Raw genomic sequence first — 15,368 nt, 5'->3', positions numbered from 1 at the left:
ATTGTCAACAAATATATTCGACCTCTTTAAAATTCATTTGCATTTCCTCCATGGTCTTTCTAGTAGCCAACTTTCTAAGTTTATTATCAACTATAGGAAGCAAAAACTTCCTTTATTTGTCCTAAGTTCATTAGTATTAAACTTCAGAATCTGTTTCTTCTTCTTCTTCTAGATTTAAGAAATATCCATATTCATAAGAGGGCTTCAAAAGTTCATGGAAAAATTAAATTTAAAACGCAGAGTTTTTCCATGAACTGTTTTGAAGCCACCTCATGCATTCTACTATGATTTTATACATTTTGACATGATCCTGCTTGGTACTTTTTGTAAGTTAAAGTGATCTCATCCTTTAGCATATCTGTAGATAGCACCACCCACTTGGCTAGAATAAGACATTTTATCTAACTCTTGTTTCTTGCTGAGGATAGAATGAACCTGGCTGCTCAGTTGGTTGGAAAATAGTGTGGAAGTACAATATATATGAACAAATTCTCAAGATGAAATACAAAACTTACGTGAACTAAAAAAATAAACCCATTGCCAACTTGCACCGACAGAGACCCTATATAAGCTTGTTCAAACTGTAAATCTTTATAAGAACAGATGGCCTCATCTTTCTCTCGCTGGGTAGCGGGTGGGTTGGAACTGCCAACATTTCCCTTAGTAGTCCAATGCTTATCCCACTGGGCCACTAGGAATGACAAAAACCCAAACCAAACTCACTGCCATCAAGTTGTTTCTGACGCCTAGCCGCTCATAGAACTGCCCCTGTGGGCTTCCAAGACCCTAACTCTTTATGGGACTAGAAAACCTCATCTTTCTCCCCAACACCAGGAATAGAGGTGGTCCAAAGTACCAATAAAAGACAACAATAATCAGTGATACGTACACAGGACTAGAGTTCATTATGTTCCAAGAACTGTAGTTTAATGATGAGTTGTAGAGGTCCCTAGCTGGCCCACATGTAATAACAGCGTTGCTTAAGGACCTAATGGCTGGTGAATCAAACCCTGTGACACAGAAGAAAAGCCCTGCTGAGCTGCTTCAATGGAGATTTCCCCCAAGCAAACCCTTTGGAACAATTCTCCTCTGTCACACGGGGGCTACTGCCCTGGGTCAGAAGGGACTTGCTGGAAACAAACCACAACAATAGCAATGATGAGGCTATAAAGTATGGAATACCTATTTGACACTTTCATTTCCCTTCTTTTTCTTTGTTTCCAAAGAAATCAGGCCAAGTGAGGAGAAGTGCACCCTTGTCTCTGTGCCGAAGCTGTAAGTTTGGCATCAATGCTCCCATTCAGCCGCCTCTCTTCTGGGTCAAGAAGGCACAATGACAGTGTGTATTATGAAACAAAGGGCTGCAAATTTGGGGCAAGAGGCCAAATAAACACCCCACACACACATAGACAAACCATAAAAGTCAATGGTAATGCAAAGAGAACTGGCTTGTAAATAAGCCACTTCAAGATTCTGGGGAACTTAATGAAATTAGATTATATTTCAGTGATTGGCCTCACAGAGAAGCTCAGTAGTAATAAGACTGTTAGTGCAGTACATACAACTTACTTGCAAACATAATTATGTAATTATGCAAATGAATGAATCATGAATAAGATGAACTCTCCCCGAATCTCCAACTGAAAACCTCTGTTTTCTTCCTGGGAGTTGAAACAGTCAGTGTGTCAGTGATTAATCTATTTCTGCCTGTTGGTTCATTTTCATGCTGAAATTAAATGAGGTGCGTAACGGGAATTTAAATACCAACATTCTGCTGAACTCTAGGAAGATGCACTAAAATGTTTCGTTTGCATTCAATTTCAGCACCATGGCGTCATTCTGAGTTCGGGGCGGTGGAAAATTGAAGTTTGTGCATAAATCTAAATTCTGAGGGCCCTGTGCCAATATTTCAACATTTCATTTAGCTATTTGAGGACAAGCTTCGGTCTGTTCAACTTAACCTTTAAAATCTTCATTAGATGTGGTAGAGAGTGGTATTCTGTTCAACCTCAATCATTCAGCTGTTAAATTAATCTTTCAAGTGAGTTGAAGCCTAAGAAAATTTAGGGTTTTCCGATAGGCTAACCATTTGACACCAACATTTATTAATGTATTAAAAAACAAAATGAACAGATGCATGGTGTCAATCAATTGAGGTGTTTAATCTGTGGTAGATGCATGAATAGGCCATCTGGCAGCCAGTCCCTTGTGATTTAGGAATAGAGTCTGGTCAGGTCCAGAGCTGTGGTCCTCAACTAGGGAACTCAGCACATTGGTCCTATGTCTTGTTCTACTGAGGTCACCGGGAGTTATAAATACTATTTAAACAAAACAAAGTGTAAAACAGCCTATGTCACATGCTGAACATTGGCTCATTGGTGCAATGCTGTGGTTCGTTGCTGTTAGATTGGTTCTTACTCCTTGGCAACTCCATGGGAGCAGAGCAGAACCACTCTAGAGGGTTTTCCAGGCAGCAGATGGCCAGGTGGAGTGTCTGGGTAGTGTAAATAGTTAATATGTTTGGGTGGAGATTTGAACTCTGAGCCCCAAGTACCACCAAGTAACAAGAACCACAAGTACCTCAGAAGAAAGGCCTGGTGTTCTACTTTTGAAAAATTAGCAAGTGAAAACTCGATAGAGCCTGGTCTCCTGTGATCTACAGGGGTTGCCATGGCCCAGAACTCACTCGAAGTTAGCCCTCATCACCCAGACTTAGGTCGCTGTGACTGTTTACGTGGTATTTTTGTCTTTGGCCTCATTCTCCATTAGACTGTCCTTCATGGTCAAATTAATGCTCTTGTACTAATGCTGATGGCATGTCAGACCAGAATGCTCAACCTAGTACAGCACACAGTTGGCTACTCAATCAGTTGGCTACTGAATCAGATTCAAGCTCCACAGTCCAGCTTTATAATCAGGGTTGCTTTTCTTCTCCCTCCCCCAAGACTTTCATTGGCCTATAATTTACCTACCGTACAGTTCGGAAGTTCAATGGCATCAAGAAGAGCTGTCCATCCATCGCCACCATTTTAGGAAGGATTGGCTTTCTCCTTTCCTTTTGTTCCCTTCACGCTTCCCTGGCTTCTTCAGTTCCTCCTTTCCCTTTAAATTGTTTTGTTGAATTATAATTGTGTTAGTCTGGGTGTATTAGAGAAACAAATCCACAGCTCATATGTAAGAGAGAGTTTTATATAAAGGTTACGCAGCCCTCCGGCATTTCCACTGAAAATATACCATGAAAATGGTACACGAGCTAGTGCAGTAAAGTCAGGAGCGGAGGGGTGGATTGGTGATTCATGAGCGTACCTCCTGGGTCTTGTCAATATTCATACCACTTTCTGCACAGTTGTTATGGCAATGTCCATGTCAGAAAAATATTTCTAAGTGCCCTTTTATTTAGCCAACCTCTTTATGAGGAGGAAGAGGGAGTGTTTTAATAGAGCATCATAGAATTCAGAATTCATTCAAAAAAATTTAAACCAGCTTCCCCCACCCTCCCAAAGGTGTCTCCTTAGTGACATCACCTAGTTATATTCATACAAGAGAGCAGGAAAGCTGAGCTAAAAGAAACAGCAATGATAACAGCCGATACGGAGCCAGGATTATGGCCTGGCTCTATCAGTATTTTTTTTTAATCATTTTATTGGGGGCTCTTACAACTCTTATCACAATCCATCCATCCATCCATTGTCAAGCACATTTGTACATTTGTTGCCCTCATCATTCTCAAAACATTTGCTTTCTACTTGAGCCCTTGGTATCAGCTCCTCATTTTTCCCCTCCCTCCCCGGCCCCCACTCCCCACCCTTGATAATGTATAAATCTCCTTTCACCCACGTTTCTGTTGTCCGTCCCCCAGGGAGGGAGTTATATGTAGATCCTTGTAATCGGTTCCCCCTTTCTACCCCACCTTCCCTCCATTCTCCTGGTATCGCGACTCTCACCACTGGTCCTGAAGGGATTTCTGTGTTTCGAGTTCCTATCTATACCAGTGTACATCCTCTGGTCTAGCCAGATTTGTAAGGTAGAAATGGGATCATGATCATGGGGGCGGGGAGGAAGCATTAAAGAACTAGAGGAAAGTTGTATGTTTCATCATTGCTACACTGCACCCTGACTGGCTCATGTCCTCCCCATGACCCTTCTGTAAGGGGATGTCCAGTTGCCCACAGATGGGCTTTGGGTCCCCAATCTGCACTGCCCCTCACTCACAATGAGAGGATATTTTGTTCTTTGATGCCTGATACCTCATCCCTTCAACACCTCATGATCACACAGGCTGGTGTGCTTCTTCCATGTGGGCTTTGCTGCTTCTCAGCTACATGGCCGCTTGTTTACCTTCAAGCCTTTACGACCCCAGACACTATATCTTTTGATAGCTGGGCACCATCAGCTTTCTTCACCACATTTGCTTATGCACACATTTCTCTTCAGCGATCGTATTGGGAAGGTGACCATCATGGAATGTCAGTTTAATAAAACAAAGTGTTCTTGCATTGAGGGAATACTTGAGTAGAGGCCCAATGTCCATCTCCTACCTTAATACTAAACCTATAAATATATGCACATAGATATATTTCCCCATCCTCATATATAAATATATTTACATATGTACATGCCTGTATTTAGACCTCTATAAATGCCCTTTGCCTCCTAGTTCTTTCCTCTATTTCCTTTTACTTTCCTCTTGTCTGCTCTATCAATATTTACGTAAGCAATGGAAGTCACCTTGTTTTCATTTTGTTTCAGAATCTCCAGTTGTAAAGTGCAGAGAGGATTCCATTTTACCTGCCTCATAGGGTTATTTGTTTATTTTAACTCAACAAACTTACACAAAGAAACTGTCATACATGTGCGCTTCTATGGCGATTCACAAGGTCACCATTACAGTAGTGATTTTTTGGAAGCAAATCACCAGGCCTTTCTTCCCAGCCTGTCTTAGTGTGGAAGCTATACTGAAAGCTATCTACCATAACCCAGAGAAGCTGGGTTATATGAGGAAGACTGTGGCTTCTGGATTGGAGGAAGGCTAATTAACAACCTGTGATACGCAGATGACTCCACCTTGCTTGCTGAAAGTGAGGACTTGGAGCACTTGCTGAAGAAGCACTCTTCCGAATGGATTACAGCACAGTGTAAATAAGACCAGAATCCCCACCTCTGGACTAATAGGAAACATGATAAATGGAGAAAAGGTTGAAATTGTCAAGGATTTCATCTTGCTTGGATTCACAATCAAAGATCATGGAAGCATCAGCTAAGAGATCAAATGATGTGCTACATTGGGTAGATCTACTGCACAAGGCCTCTTTATAGCAGTGGTTCTCAACCTTCCTAATGCTGTGATCCTTTAATAGAGTTCTTCATATTGTGGTGACCCCCCCCACCACCACAAAGTTATTTTTGTTGCTACTTCGTAACTGTAATTTTGCTACTGTTATGAATCAGCAACCCCTGTGAAAGGGTCATTCAACACTCAAAGGGATCGTGACACACAGGTTGAGAACCAATGCTTAGAGTACTGAAGAGCAAAGATGTCATCCTTACCCTAGCAGTTTCTAAAGTCACCCTGGTAGGTGACTCTTTGGGCTGCTAACCAGAAGGTCAATGGTTCAAACCCACCAGCTACTCTGAAGGCGGAAGACAAGGCTATCTGTTCCCATACAGATTTGTGGTCTCTGGAACCCAAAGGAGCAGCTCGGTGCTGTCCTCCAGGCTTGCTCTGAGTTGGAGTGGACTCCATGGCAGAAAGAGTGAGAGTGCTTGTGACACGGGACTCAGGAGAGCTCCTCAGCACAGCACACAGATCACACCCCCTTGCTCATCTTATCTGGCCTCCCCAGTCCCGCCCCAGCATCCCGACACCCTTTTTAGCCCTCCTCAATAAAGTCTCACTCTCAGCTTCTTTACTAGACAGAGGCTCGGTGGTGTATCAAACTGGAGCCCCAGCCCTTGGCAACACAAAACTGGAAAGAAAGACGTGTGGCAGTACTTCTGAGACACTCTGGATCCATCCCCCCTTCAAGCCAGAAACCATACTCACCCGATGGCTCAGCTTTCAACTAGACAATAGATGTGCCTATAAAATGTGTAGATGCATCACAGAGCTGTGCATTTCTTAGAATAGCAAAGGGAATAAAGTTCAGAAGACAGGAAGGGGTGAGAAAGAAGGATGGATGGAAATGGTAAACTCTGGTACATCCTGGTGACTCTAACCAATGCCACAAACCAAAACGTATATGAATGACTGAATGGAAAAACCAATTCACTATGTAAACTTACCCCCAAATTTCAAGAAAAAGAATAATTGTAGGAGGCTTAGAGTATAAAAGTCTCCCTTCCAGATATAGCAGCCTTCCTCAAAAATATACAGACCAGTTATTAAAAAGAAAAAGGGTTTCTGCTAATGAAGAGAAAATGTTTGCAAGCATTCCATTTCAAATTCCATATTCTGTTTTGCTGGCAGAAACTCAGATGTAGGCGTCATTGTCTCGGACTGGAAGGATCGTGCAGAATTTTTCAGAGATGGTGACATTTGTGCCAGGCGTGGGACTGCAACAGGTAGACAGAGAAAGGAAGGGCATTTCACCTGGCATTTGCTGTTAGGTGCTATCAAGTTCGTGCTGGCGCATTAGGACCCAAGGTAGGACAGACCCGAACACGGCCCGGCTCTGCAGCATCCTGACAATCACTCATATGCTTGAGTTTGAGCTCACTGTTGCAGCCACTGTGTCAATCATCTTGTTGGGGCCTTCTGTGCTGTTGAGTCAGGGAGAACTGCTCCCTGGGGGCGCCATTGTCCTCAGAGGAGCGAACTACACAGCTGTGGACAGATTCGTCCAGCCAAGCTTTGTGCCACCAGGACACCTCCATGGGAGAGTACTGGGTGCAAACACTCAGTGATGGAAAAGGCTAGAGAGTGCTTGGACCCTGGTACAGCAGGAGCGCAGCCAGGCAGCGTGTCTGAAGGGGAGCAGCTACCTGGATGACAGACATCAAAGAGTTCTCAACTGCTCATCATGGTCTTTCGTTTCTCCAGTAAACCCAGTTTCTCATTCTTCTGAAGAAGCAATCGCCCTTAAATCAGTCGCAACATGTACATCCGCTCACATCCCGCATCGCAGCTCACAACATGTACATTCCCCACATCCCACTGAGGCTACCACTCATCAGGGAAGACTTTCTATAAAGGACTCATTCACTCATTGCCCCTCCTTCACTCCTGAAACAACTACACTACATCTGTACGGGGGTAGAGAGCCCCGTCATTCTCCCATGGAGTGGCTGCTTGTTTCAAACTACGGACCTTTGAGGGCTGCAACCTTAAGCATAACCGTTGCAGCACCGGGGCTCCTGTATTTAGGGCTACATTCCATTAAAAAGAAATTAGAGACCAAGAAGGATAAAAGGATTCCTTAGATACATGTATACTACACTTGAAGAAGGTATAGGAGCCCTGGTGGTGCGGCAGCTAAGTGCTCAGCTGCTAACCAAAAGGTCGGTGATTCGAATCCATCAACCACTCTGAAGGAGAAAGAGGTGGCACTCCTTCTGTGAAGATTGACAGCCGTGGAAACCCTAGGAAGCAGCTCTGCCCTGTCCCACAGCCTCTCTACGAGCCGGAATCAACATGACGGCAGCAGGTTTGGATTTTGCTTTTTTTGAGAAGGTAAATGAACTAGATGGCTGCACTAGCTTACACTGAGTAATTATTTTCATTAAAAATTAATAGCATTTGACTCCATCAAATAGCACAGCCTCATTGGACTTGTCATGCCCAAATTGTCATAGTTTTTGAATGACTGTCTCAGAATCACTCAGGATACTTTCATGGCCAGAGGCTGTGGCTTGGGGACCCCAAAGTATCTTTCCACAGGAACTGGGAAAAGGCCTACCATCCTCAGGCAGTGATTTTTTAACACCCACAGACACTCACTCCTTCCAAGTCGGATTGCTTGAAACTTGGAGAGCAAGCGCTTGCCTCCAGGACATGTGTGTGCCAGGTTTGACGTGTGAAGGTCTAGCTCCTTCGAATTATTGGCCTAGAAATATAGCCTGGAAAAAGTGATTCAAGAAGCCGTGCGGTTTAAAAATGCAAAAATAACCAAGCAGTTTTTTTCAAGATTTGTTGAAAATGAAAAAAGACCGCGTGTGTTACTTTCCCGTGTTATTCCTAAACCCAAACATCTTGAGTCCATCGGAGTTAGCCCTATCATGGCAAGGCAGGCAAGGCAATGACAGTGCATTAGGCTGAGTTGTCTAGAGAAGCACAACCAGGGGCATGCATATAAGGGTAAGAAAGAATTTCATATCAAGAAGTCATTTGATATCAAGAAAGCATCCCAGCCCAGTCCAACTCAAGTCCATGGGTCTGATGCTAGCAGGAGGCTTCTTCATACTCACATGGCCGCAGGCTGGTGAAGCAGAAGTGGGAGGCTCAGAGACCACAGGCTGGTGGGTGCAGAGTAATGTGGATCCAAGGCTGGCAGAAACATGGCAGGGCAGCAACAGCTCCCGGTCAGTGGCCACATGGGTCACCCTGGGAGGCAGACACAAAGTCCTAGCAATGAGGACACAAAAGGGCCAGAGATGATAGCTAGCTAGCTAGCTAGATACACAGATAGATAGACAGATAGATAAGTTCCTACTGTCTCTCTTATAAAAAGGTCACATCCTCACGGAGCTGTCACCAGGCTACCACCTGGTCTCCAGGTTGGACTTCACGCCTCCATCCACACAGGTACTATCAACTCGGTAGAAAATTTAACCACCTTCTTCTTCAAACAAGCAACCATTGAAGTGAGGTATCAACTGGGTCCCCGCAGAAGGAGGGCCTCTGCCTGTGTGGTCTAGGGATTGCCGATAATAAAACCCAGTGTGAAAGAGGAAATAGTGTCAGAGCACAAATTGTGAACAGTAGAAGCCCAAAATCCATTCGCAGGGTTCACACATGGATTTAACCTCTGGTGAACCCCCTCTGATGATAGGCCAGGGGTGTGAATAGCCTTGCTATCATGTAGAGTCACGAAGAGCGCAGGGGAGATCAGATTACTGCAGATGCAATTAGGGTCAAGATGAACACTTTACCCTATGAGCTCCCCTTTTACCCATTTTAAGTTTGCTCCGGTTTTTAATATTTTCTACTTTCTTTTCAATTGAGGTTTTTCCTCTTTTACTTTGGTATTGTTATTCTTTTATTATTATTATTTGTTTGCTTTTCTGTCTATGGAATCCCAGACAGGTAAAGCTATAGAGAAAGTAAGTGGATTGATGGTTTCTTGGGGGTATGGCAGGGGAGGTTAGGTGTAAATGGGGAGCTAATAACAATGAGTACAAGAAAGAAGATAATGTTCTAAAATTGACTGTGCTAATAATTGTACAACTCTTCTTAATGTGATTGATCCCTTGTGTTTTATGATATGTGAATTATATGCCAATAAACCATTTTAAAACAGCAGAAATACAACAGTATTAGAATATCTTGACTATCAAAAACGAAAAATCTAACCACCTCAGGCAATAAGAGAAGGTTCTGTTCTTCTGTCTGGTCTATGAAAGTGCATTTAAGCACCTCAACATCACGGGGGCTGAGACAGTTAAAGTTTATTGTGCCAACCTGGCCGATAAACACATGTGGGGTTAGTTGAAGGGCAGAGGGATAAATGGCTCAGTGAGCCTGGCCTTTCTAGTTCTCAGGTCTCTTGCTTTGTGATGGTCAGACCAGGGTGCAGATGCCTTAGCCAGTTCCCTGCTTCAACTGGCAAGGCTCACTTCCTGCAAGACATCCCTGAGGAGAAGCCGCATGGATCTCCCCCAATGCAGCCCTGCATGCTGGAGCAGTCATGTGGAGACCCCTGCCGGTGCTGAGATGCTTACACATTCACTGACTTGGCTTTCCTCCTGCAGTTGGCGCCATTGCATCTGCTCTGTGAGATGGAGGAGGACATTCTGGATTGGTGTCGGACATGTGGGTTGATGGGTTAATGTTGGACTTGTGGGCTTGGGCAGCACTGGGTTGGGATGTTTTCTTGATGTGCACTTAACCTTTATATAAAACTCTCTCTTTTACACGAGTGTCTGTGGATCTGTTTCTCTAAAGTACCCAGGCTAACACAGGGGCCCTCCTCAATTTTTACCAACTCGGGCATTCGTGACAAACCTGGGAAAGTGAGGACATAAGCAACAATAAATAAACCAAATAAAGATGGTGTGCCTGTGAAAGGCAGTGAAATAAATGTGTTTTAATTGTTTAAGGGCAAGAGAAAGCCTCCTATTAATCCCTGGGTAGTTCTAGGACAAAAATGGTTTATCAGGAAGAAATTGCCCTGGAGAGGAAAGAAGCAATAATTCTACAAAAGAAGCTCAGTCGATTAATGACAATCGGTATACATACACCGTGGGCTAGGATGATTTTAGGTCAGTCTCAAAACATTAATGACATGACAATGCCCCGAAGTTGGAATTCCTGAAGCAGGACTTGACTTAGACTTGGACTTAGATGGCAGGCTGGCCCAGGGGAAGACCCCCAGCTCTACCCCGAGTTCTGCCTTTTTTTTAACTCTCCCATGCTGAGCAGGTCTGATAACCCTTTCTTCGTCTTAGACTAAAATGGCAACATTTTCTTTAGGGAAGAGAGGGAGGGGACATGGTCTTTCCATGACACCAGAAAAAACAGGACTTGTAGACATAGTTACGCTAAAGAACGGAAAGAACGCTCACCACTCCGATGGGACTCTATTCACCCTGCAGGATAGGAAGTGAGTCTACCCTACGGGCAGGGTGTTTGGAGAAGTGGAAAGGTTGACAGAGGCATTGTGAAGTTTTCAAGCACAGGCATGTAGGGAGCCTAACTGATCATTCCTCATGGGTATAACGCGTCCCCACACCCGCAGCGAGCACATGGAAATTTGGAGTAGTAGGAGTGTGGTAAATGGAGTGGAGGCAGAAAGCAGGCAAAGTCTCAAGGAAATACTGCACAGCAGCCTCATCTTGACGATTGGGGGTGCACATGAGTATATTGAAACCTAGGAGGAGTCTTGTGGTCAATAAGATTGACTGTGAACCCACCACTTCTAGAGCTGGACTACAGAAACCTTGATTTGGTTTTGTTTTTTTAAGTATATCAGTAATAGATTTATTGTAGGAACAAAAGACAAAATGCCCGCAGTTTGTCAAGTCAATTAGCCAAGTGATATCGTCATCATTGTCACAACGTCTGTTTAATGTAATGTAATAATCTATTTTAAAGCACAGAGGCAGGGAAATGCCCCCAAAACACTGGATCAATGATATCTGAGATACGAGGATTAGTGTAACAGCTGGAAAATTGTTTGGTAACTGCACAGCTGTCAAGGTAGCCAGAAAACAAAGGTAGCCATGAGACAGGTCAACCGATAGGTTTACCTATGCCTGCACTGTGAGCGAAACACAGGCCTGTATAGGAGAGGTGGTTTGAAGCGAGCAGAGTTAAAAGTTAAAAAGTCCGCTAAACACAGAGGAAAAATACCCTTCTATTCTCTGACACCCAGACTCCTTAGACAGATGATACCTTCCAGACCCGGCTCCTGCCACTGCTTGACTCCAGGAGTGTTACTTCAACAGAGCCAAACCATCTGTGGTTTATGTCTGATGCCCTCCCACCATCCGTTGCTAGTCCCCACCCCACCACACACCCAGCCTGCCCTGCACACGGCATGCCTCATGCTTTCTTCATGGGTGGGTGTGTTTTGTTCACATAAAGCCCCAATACTCCCCTACCCACCCCCTTTCACTATTTATCCTCTAAGATTCTTGCGAGTCAGACTCACCCAAGAGGACATGCTTTGTCAGGGATATTTTGTAACCCAAAGTGAAGCCATCTATCTGGAGAAATAACTCCAGGCAGAGACTTCTGGTTTCAAAGCCAGAGACCCACCCTTACAGAAGGCGAATGACTCACTGGGAGAAAAGACTCCAAACAGTTGAGGAGTTTCTTTCAAACCAATAAATCTAGCGACCTCTTGCCCCAGTCATTTTCTCTAACATTGACACTGTCAGCATGGCTGCCTTGGCCTCACGGATGGACCAAGAAGGACGGAAGTGGTCCAGGGTGGACAGAGAATTCATCTGTACTCTGTGCACATCTCTTCTCACCATTGCTGTTGTCCCCAATTTTCTGCTTGGCTGGATTTTTTTAAAGAGTGTTAACTGTTTTTTTTTTTCTTTTTTCAAAACTCCAAACAAACAGAAAGTACAGTCACATGTAGAAGACGCACAAGTGTGTTTCTTTCAGAGGCTAACTGTTGTTAAGACACGGAGCAGGCAAGGACGAAGTTTATCTCTGGAAATGGTTTTGCATCATTTGCTACATTCTCTAAAAGAGTAAAGGGAAGCTTTTCAACGAACTGCAAGCACGAACTGTTTCAGAACTTTATGAGCTGTCCCACTTCCTTGACTTCCATTGGATTCACTAGGAATGTTGAATGGGCTTGACCCTGGCTTGCCTCTGACCCCATTTTCTCCCACCTACCTACCCACCGCTGGTGGCAAAGTACTTACGAGTTGCACTGCTAATTGCAAGGTCAGCAGTTTAAAACCACCAACTGCTCTGAGGGAGAAAGACGAGGCTCACTACTCCTGTGAAGAGTTACAGTCTTAGAAACCCACAGAGGTAGTTCTACTCTGTCCTATAAGATCGCCATGAGTTGGCATCAACTCATTGGCACTGATGTTGATTTCTTTTTTACCCAGCTCTGGGGAGCCTCAGTGGTGCAGTGGTTTCTGCTCTGGGCCGCCAATGGCAAGGCCAGCCTTTCGAACCCACCTGCCCCACTGAGGGAAAAGGATGAAGGTGTCTGCTCTTGAAAAATGTACCCATTATCAGAGAGTCAATCCTGCCTCACGGGACCCAACATCACATTTCCAACATGGTAAATCTTTACAGGAGCAGAGAGCCTTAACTTTCTTCTTTGGACCAGATGGTGGGTTTGAACCACCCACTTTATGGTCAGCAATCCAACACTTACACAACAACATTATCAGGGAAAGATTTACAGCCTTCCAAGCCGAAGGGAAATTCTCCTCTGTCCCATAGTATTGGTCACTATGAGTCAGAATCATGTTGATGGCAGTGAGGCTGTTTGTTTGTTTGCTTGTTTGTTTGTTTTGGACCCACCTCTGATCTCTAAGAAAGTCTGGAAGCAACCTGAGAAAATCATTTGTACCAAGATGTTAGAGGCATGGGGTGTTTTCCACTCCACTCCCCTCCACAGCCAGAGTACCGGTAATTGGTATTTGAAGAGATGCTACCTCCATCCCAGGGCAAGGTTTTAACCCAGAAAACCAAATTTGGAAGGTCCTAAGACTTTTGGTCCTAAGACACCTTCATGGTCCTATCTTTTCAGCCAAGAGGGTTTTCTTAGCATCTCTCATGTTGCATCGTATAGAAGGATCTCTTCCTTTGTCTGCCTGACTGTGGGGTGGTGCTAAGTGATGCTAAGTTGCAAAAGAGGTTCCAACGGATATGTATGTTAAATGGAATAAATAGTCGTTTCCCCTATTTAAACATCTGCACAGAATGAATCGCAAGCATTCTTTTTTCAAACGATGAGTACTATTGTTATTTTCTGGCCTCTACCTCCCACTCTTCATTTTTGGTTAGGTGGCTTTTCCAGAAAAACAAAGCCTTTGTGTCCGCTATGACAAGATTCCCTTCTGAAAGGCACAGAGCGTGTGCGATAAGCCTGTGCTCCTCCATCCCAGTCTCAGGTTGTCACTATTGCCCAGCTGGACAGACAAAGGTGACCCAGAGCCAATGCCCACCATGCTTCGCTCCCTAGCGACTTTGCTCTTCTCACAGCATAAAGGACAGTTGGCATCCTGGTGGCCTGCTTCCTGTCGGGAACAGGGAATGGGCGCTGCAGAGGCTGACTTTGAAGTCTAGAAGCTCCGAGCTCCATCCCTTACTAAAGGCGCTGCCTTGGCCAAGTGACTTCTAGCCTTAGTCTACTTATTGGAACCATGGGATGGCAGCATCTGTACAGGGGCTGGTGAACTGGTGTCTAGACAGTTACCACCTGATAGTGGACACGGAGCTGCAGATGGCCCTCCTCCCTGAGACCTTCCCAGTGAGAAGTAGCTTCTGCTAGAGCCACAGGGGAGGCGTGTGCTGAAGAAGGGCTGAACTGAACTCACGAACACACTTCACCATCCTTCACAGGCTCATTGTCATTCCCTCCTACTTGATTTCTAAAGCCCTCTGGATTTGGAACAGGAACCCTTGTGGCATAGTGGCTATGCATTGGCTGCAATCCGCAAGGTCAGCAGTTCAAAGCCATCAGCAGCTCTGCGGGAGAAAGTCAGAGATTTCTACTTCTGTGAAGAGCTCTGGTCTCAGAAACCCCCAGGGACAGTTCTATCCTGCCCTATGGGGCACTATGAGTCCGCACTGAGCTGATGGCGGTGAGTTTGGGTTTTGTTTATTTGTTTGTGTTGGGAACAACCCCCTCCAGATAAGCCTGTATGCTTTTCGGCGGGGGGGGGGCACAATGGCGTCTTCCACCAGCTTGGTTGATGTTTGGTTTCAGGTCATAAGAAAAGCACCATGTCCGCCACCAGTCATGACCTGTGGGGAAAGTCTGGGTCGATTTGGGCTGCTCTTTAAGAGTGTGGCCTGTTTCCTGTGCACGCTCTTTTCTTGCTGGTCTTTCAGAACCCGGGGCACAAATTTCGCAACGACCCTTCTCATTCCCAAATCTTCCGTACAATTTGCCAAACCGAGGCTCCAAGATAGTCGGGATCCCTTCCCCGTCTCTTCAATGGTCCGCCCTCGGTCTTCTAGCACATGTGCACTGATTTTGTTGACATTTTCCACCATTTGAGAAGTTGACGGACGTCTAGAATGAGGCTCGTCATCCATCGACATTTCACCTTTTTTGAAATGAGACAATCATTCATGCACTTGTGTTTTTCCCCAGCACAGTTCTTGTAAGCGATGCTCAACATCACAACAGTTTCTGTGGCATTTGTCCAGGTAGGAAACAAAATTTCACAGTCGCACGCTATTATCTTAAATCGACCATCACAAAAACCGAGGTTCAAGGGAAACTGCTTTTACGAAAAAATGAACTGTGACCAGAAAGAACGGCCCAGGCGCCGCCACCACTGGATGCACTAACTCGGAGCGAGTTGCTTGCTGGTCCCCTAGTGGGGAAAATGTGTACTATGAAAGCTCTGCCCAGAGGAGCTATTTTCCAGTTTGTTTTTGTGTTTTGGGGGGGATACCCCCTCGTATTATAGGAGCCCTGGTGGCAGCACTGGTTATGAGCTGGGCTACTAAAGGCAAGGTCAGCAGTTCGAAGCCACCAGCCGCTCCGCTCGAGAAAGACAGG

The sequence above is a fragment of the Echinops telfairi genome, unplaced genomic scaffold (genome assembly GCF_000313985.2).
Source record: "Echinops telfairi isolate 266 unplaced genomic scaffold, ASM31398v2 ScPeMD7_9;HRSCAF=40, whole genome shotgun sequence".
NCBI classification, from domain to species: Eukaryota; Metazoa; Chordata; class Mammalia; order Afrosoricida; family Tenrecidae; genus Echinops; species Echinops telfairi.
The sequence above is the reverse complement of the archived record's forward strand: the minus strand, read 5'-3'. Positions refer to the sequence as shown.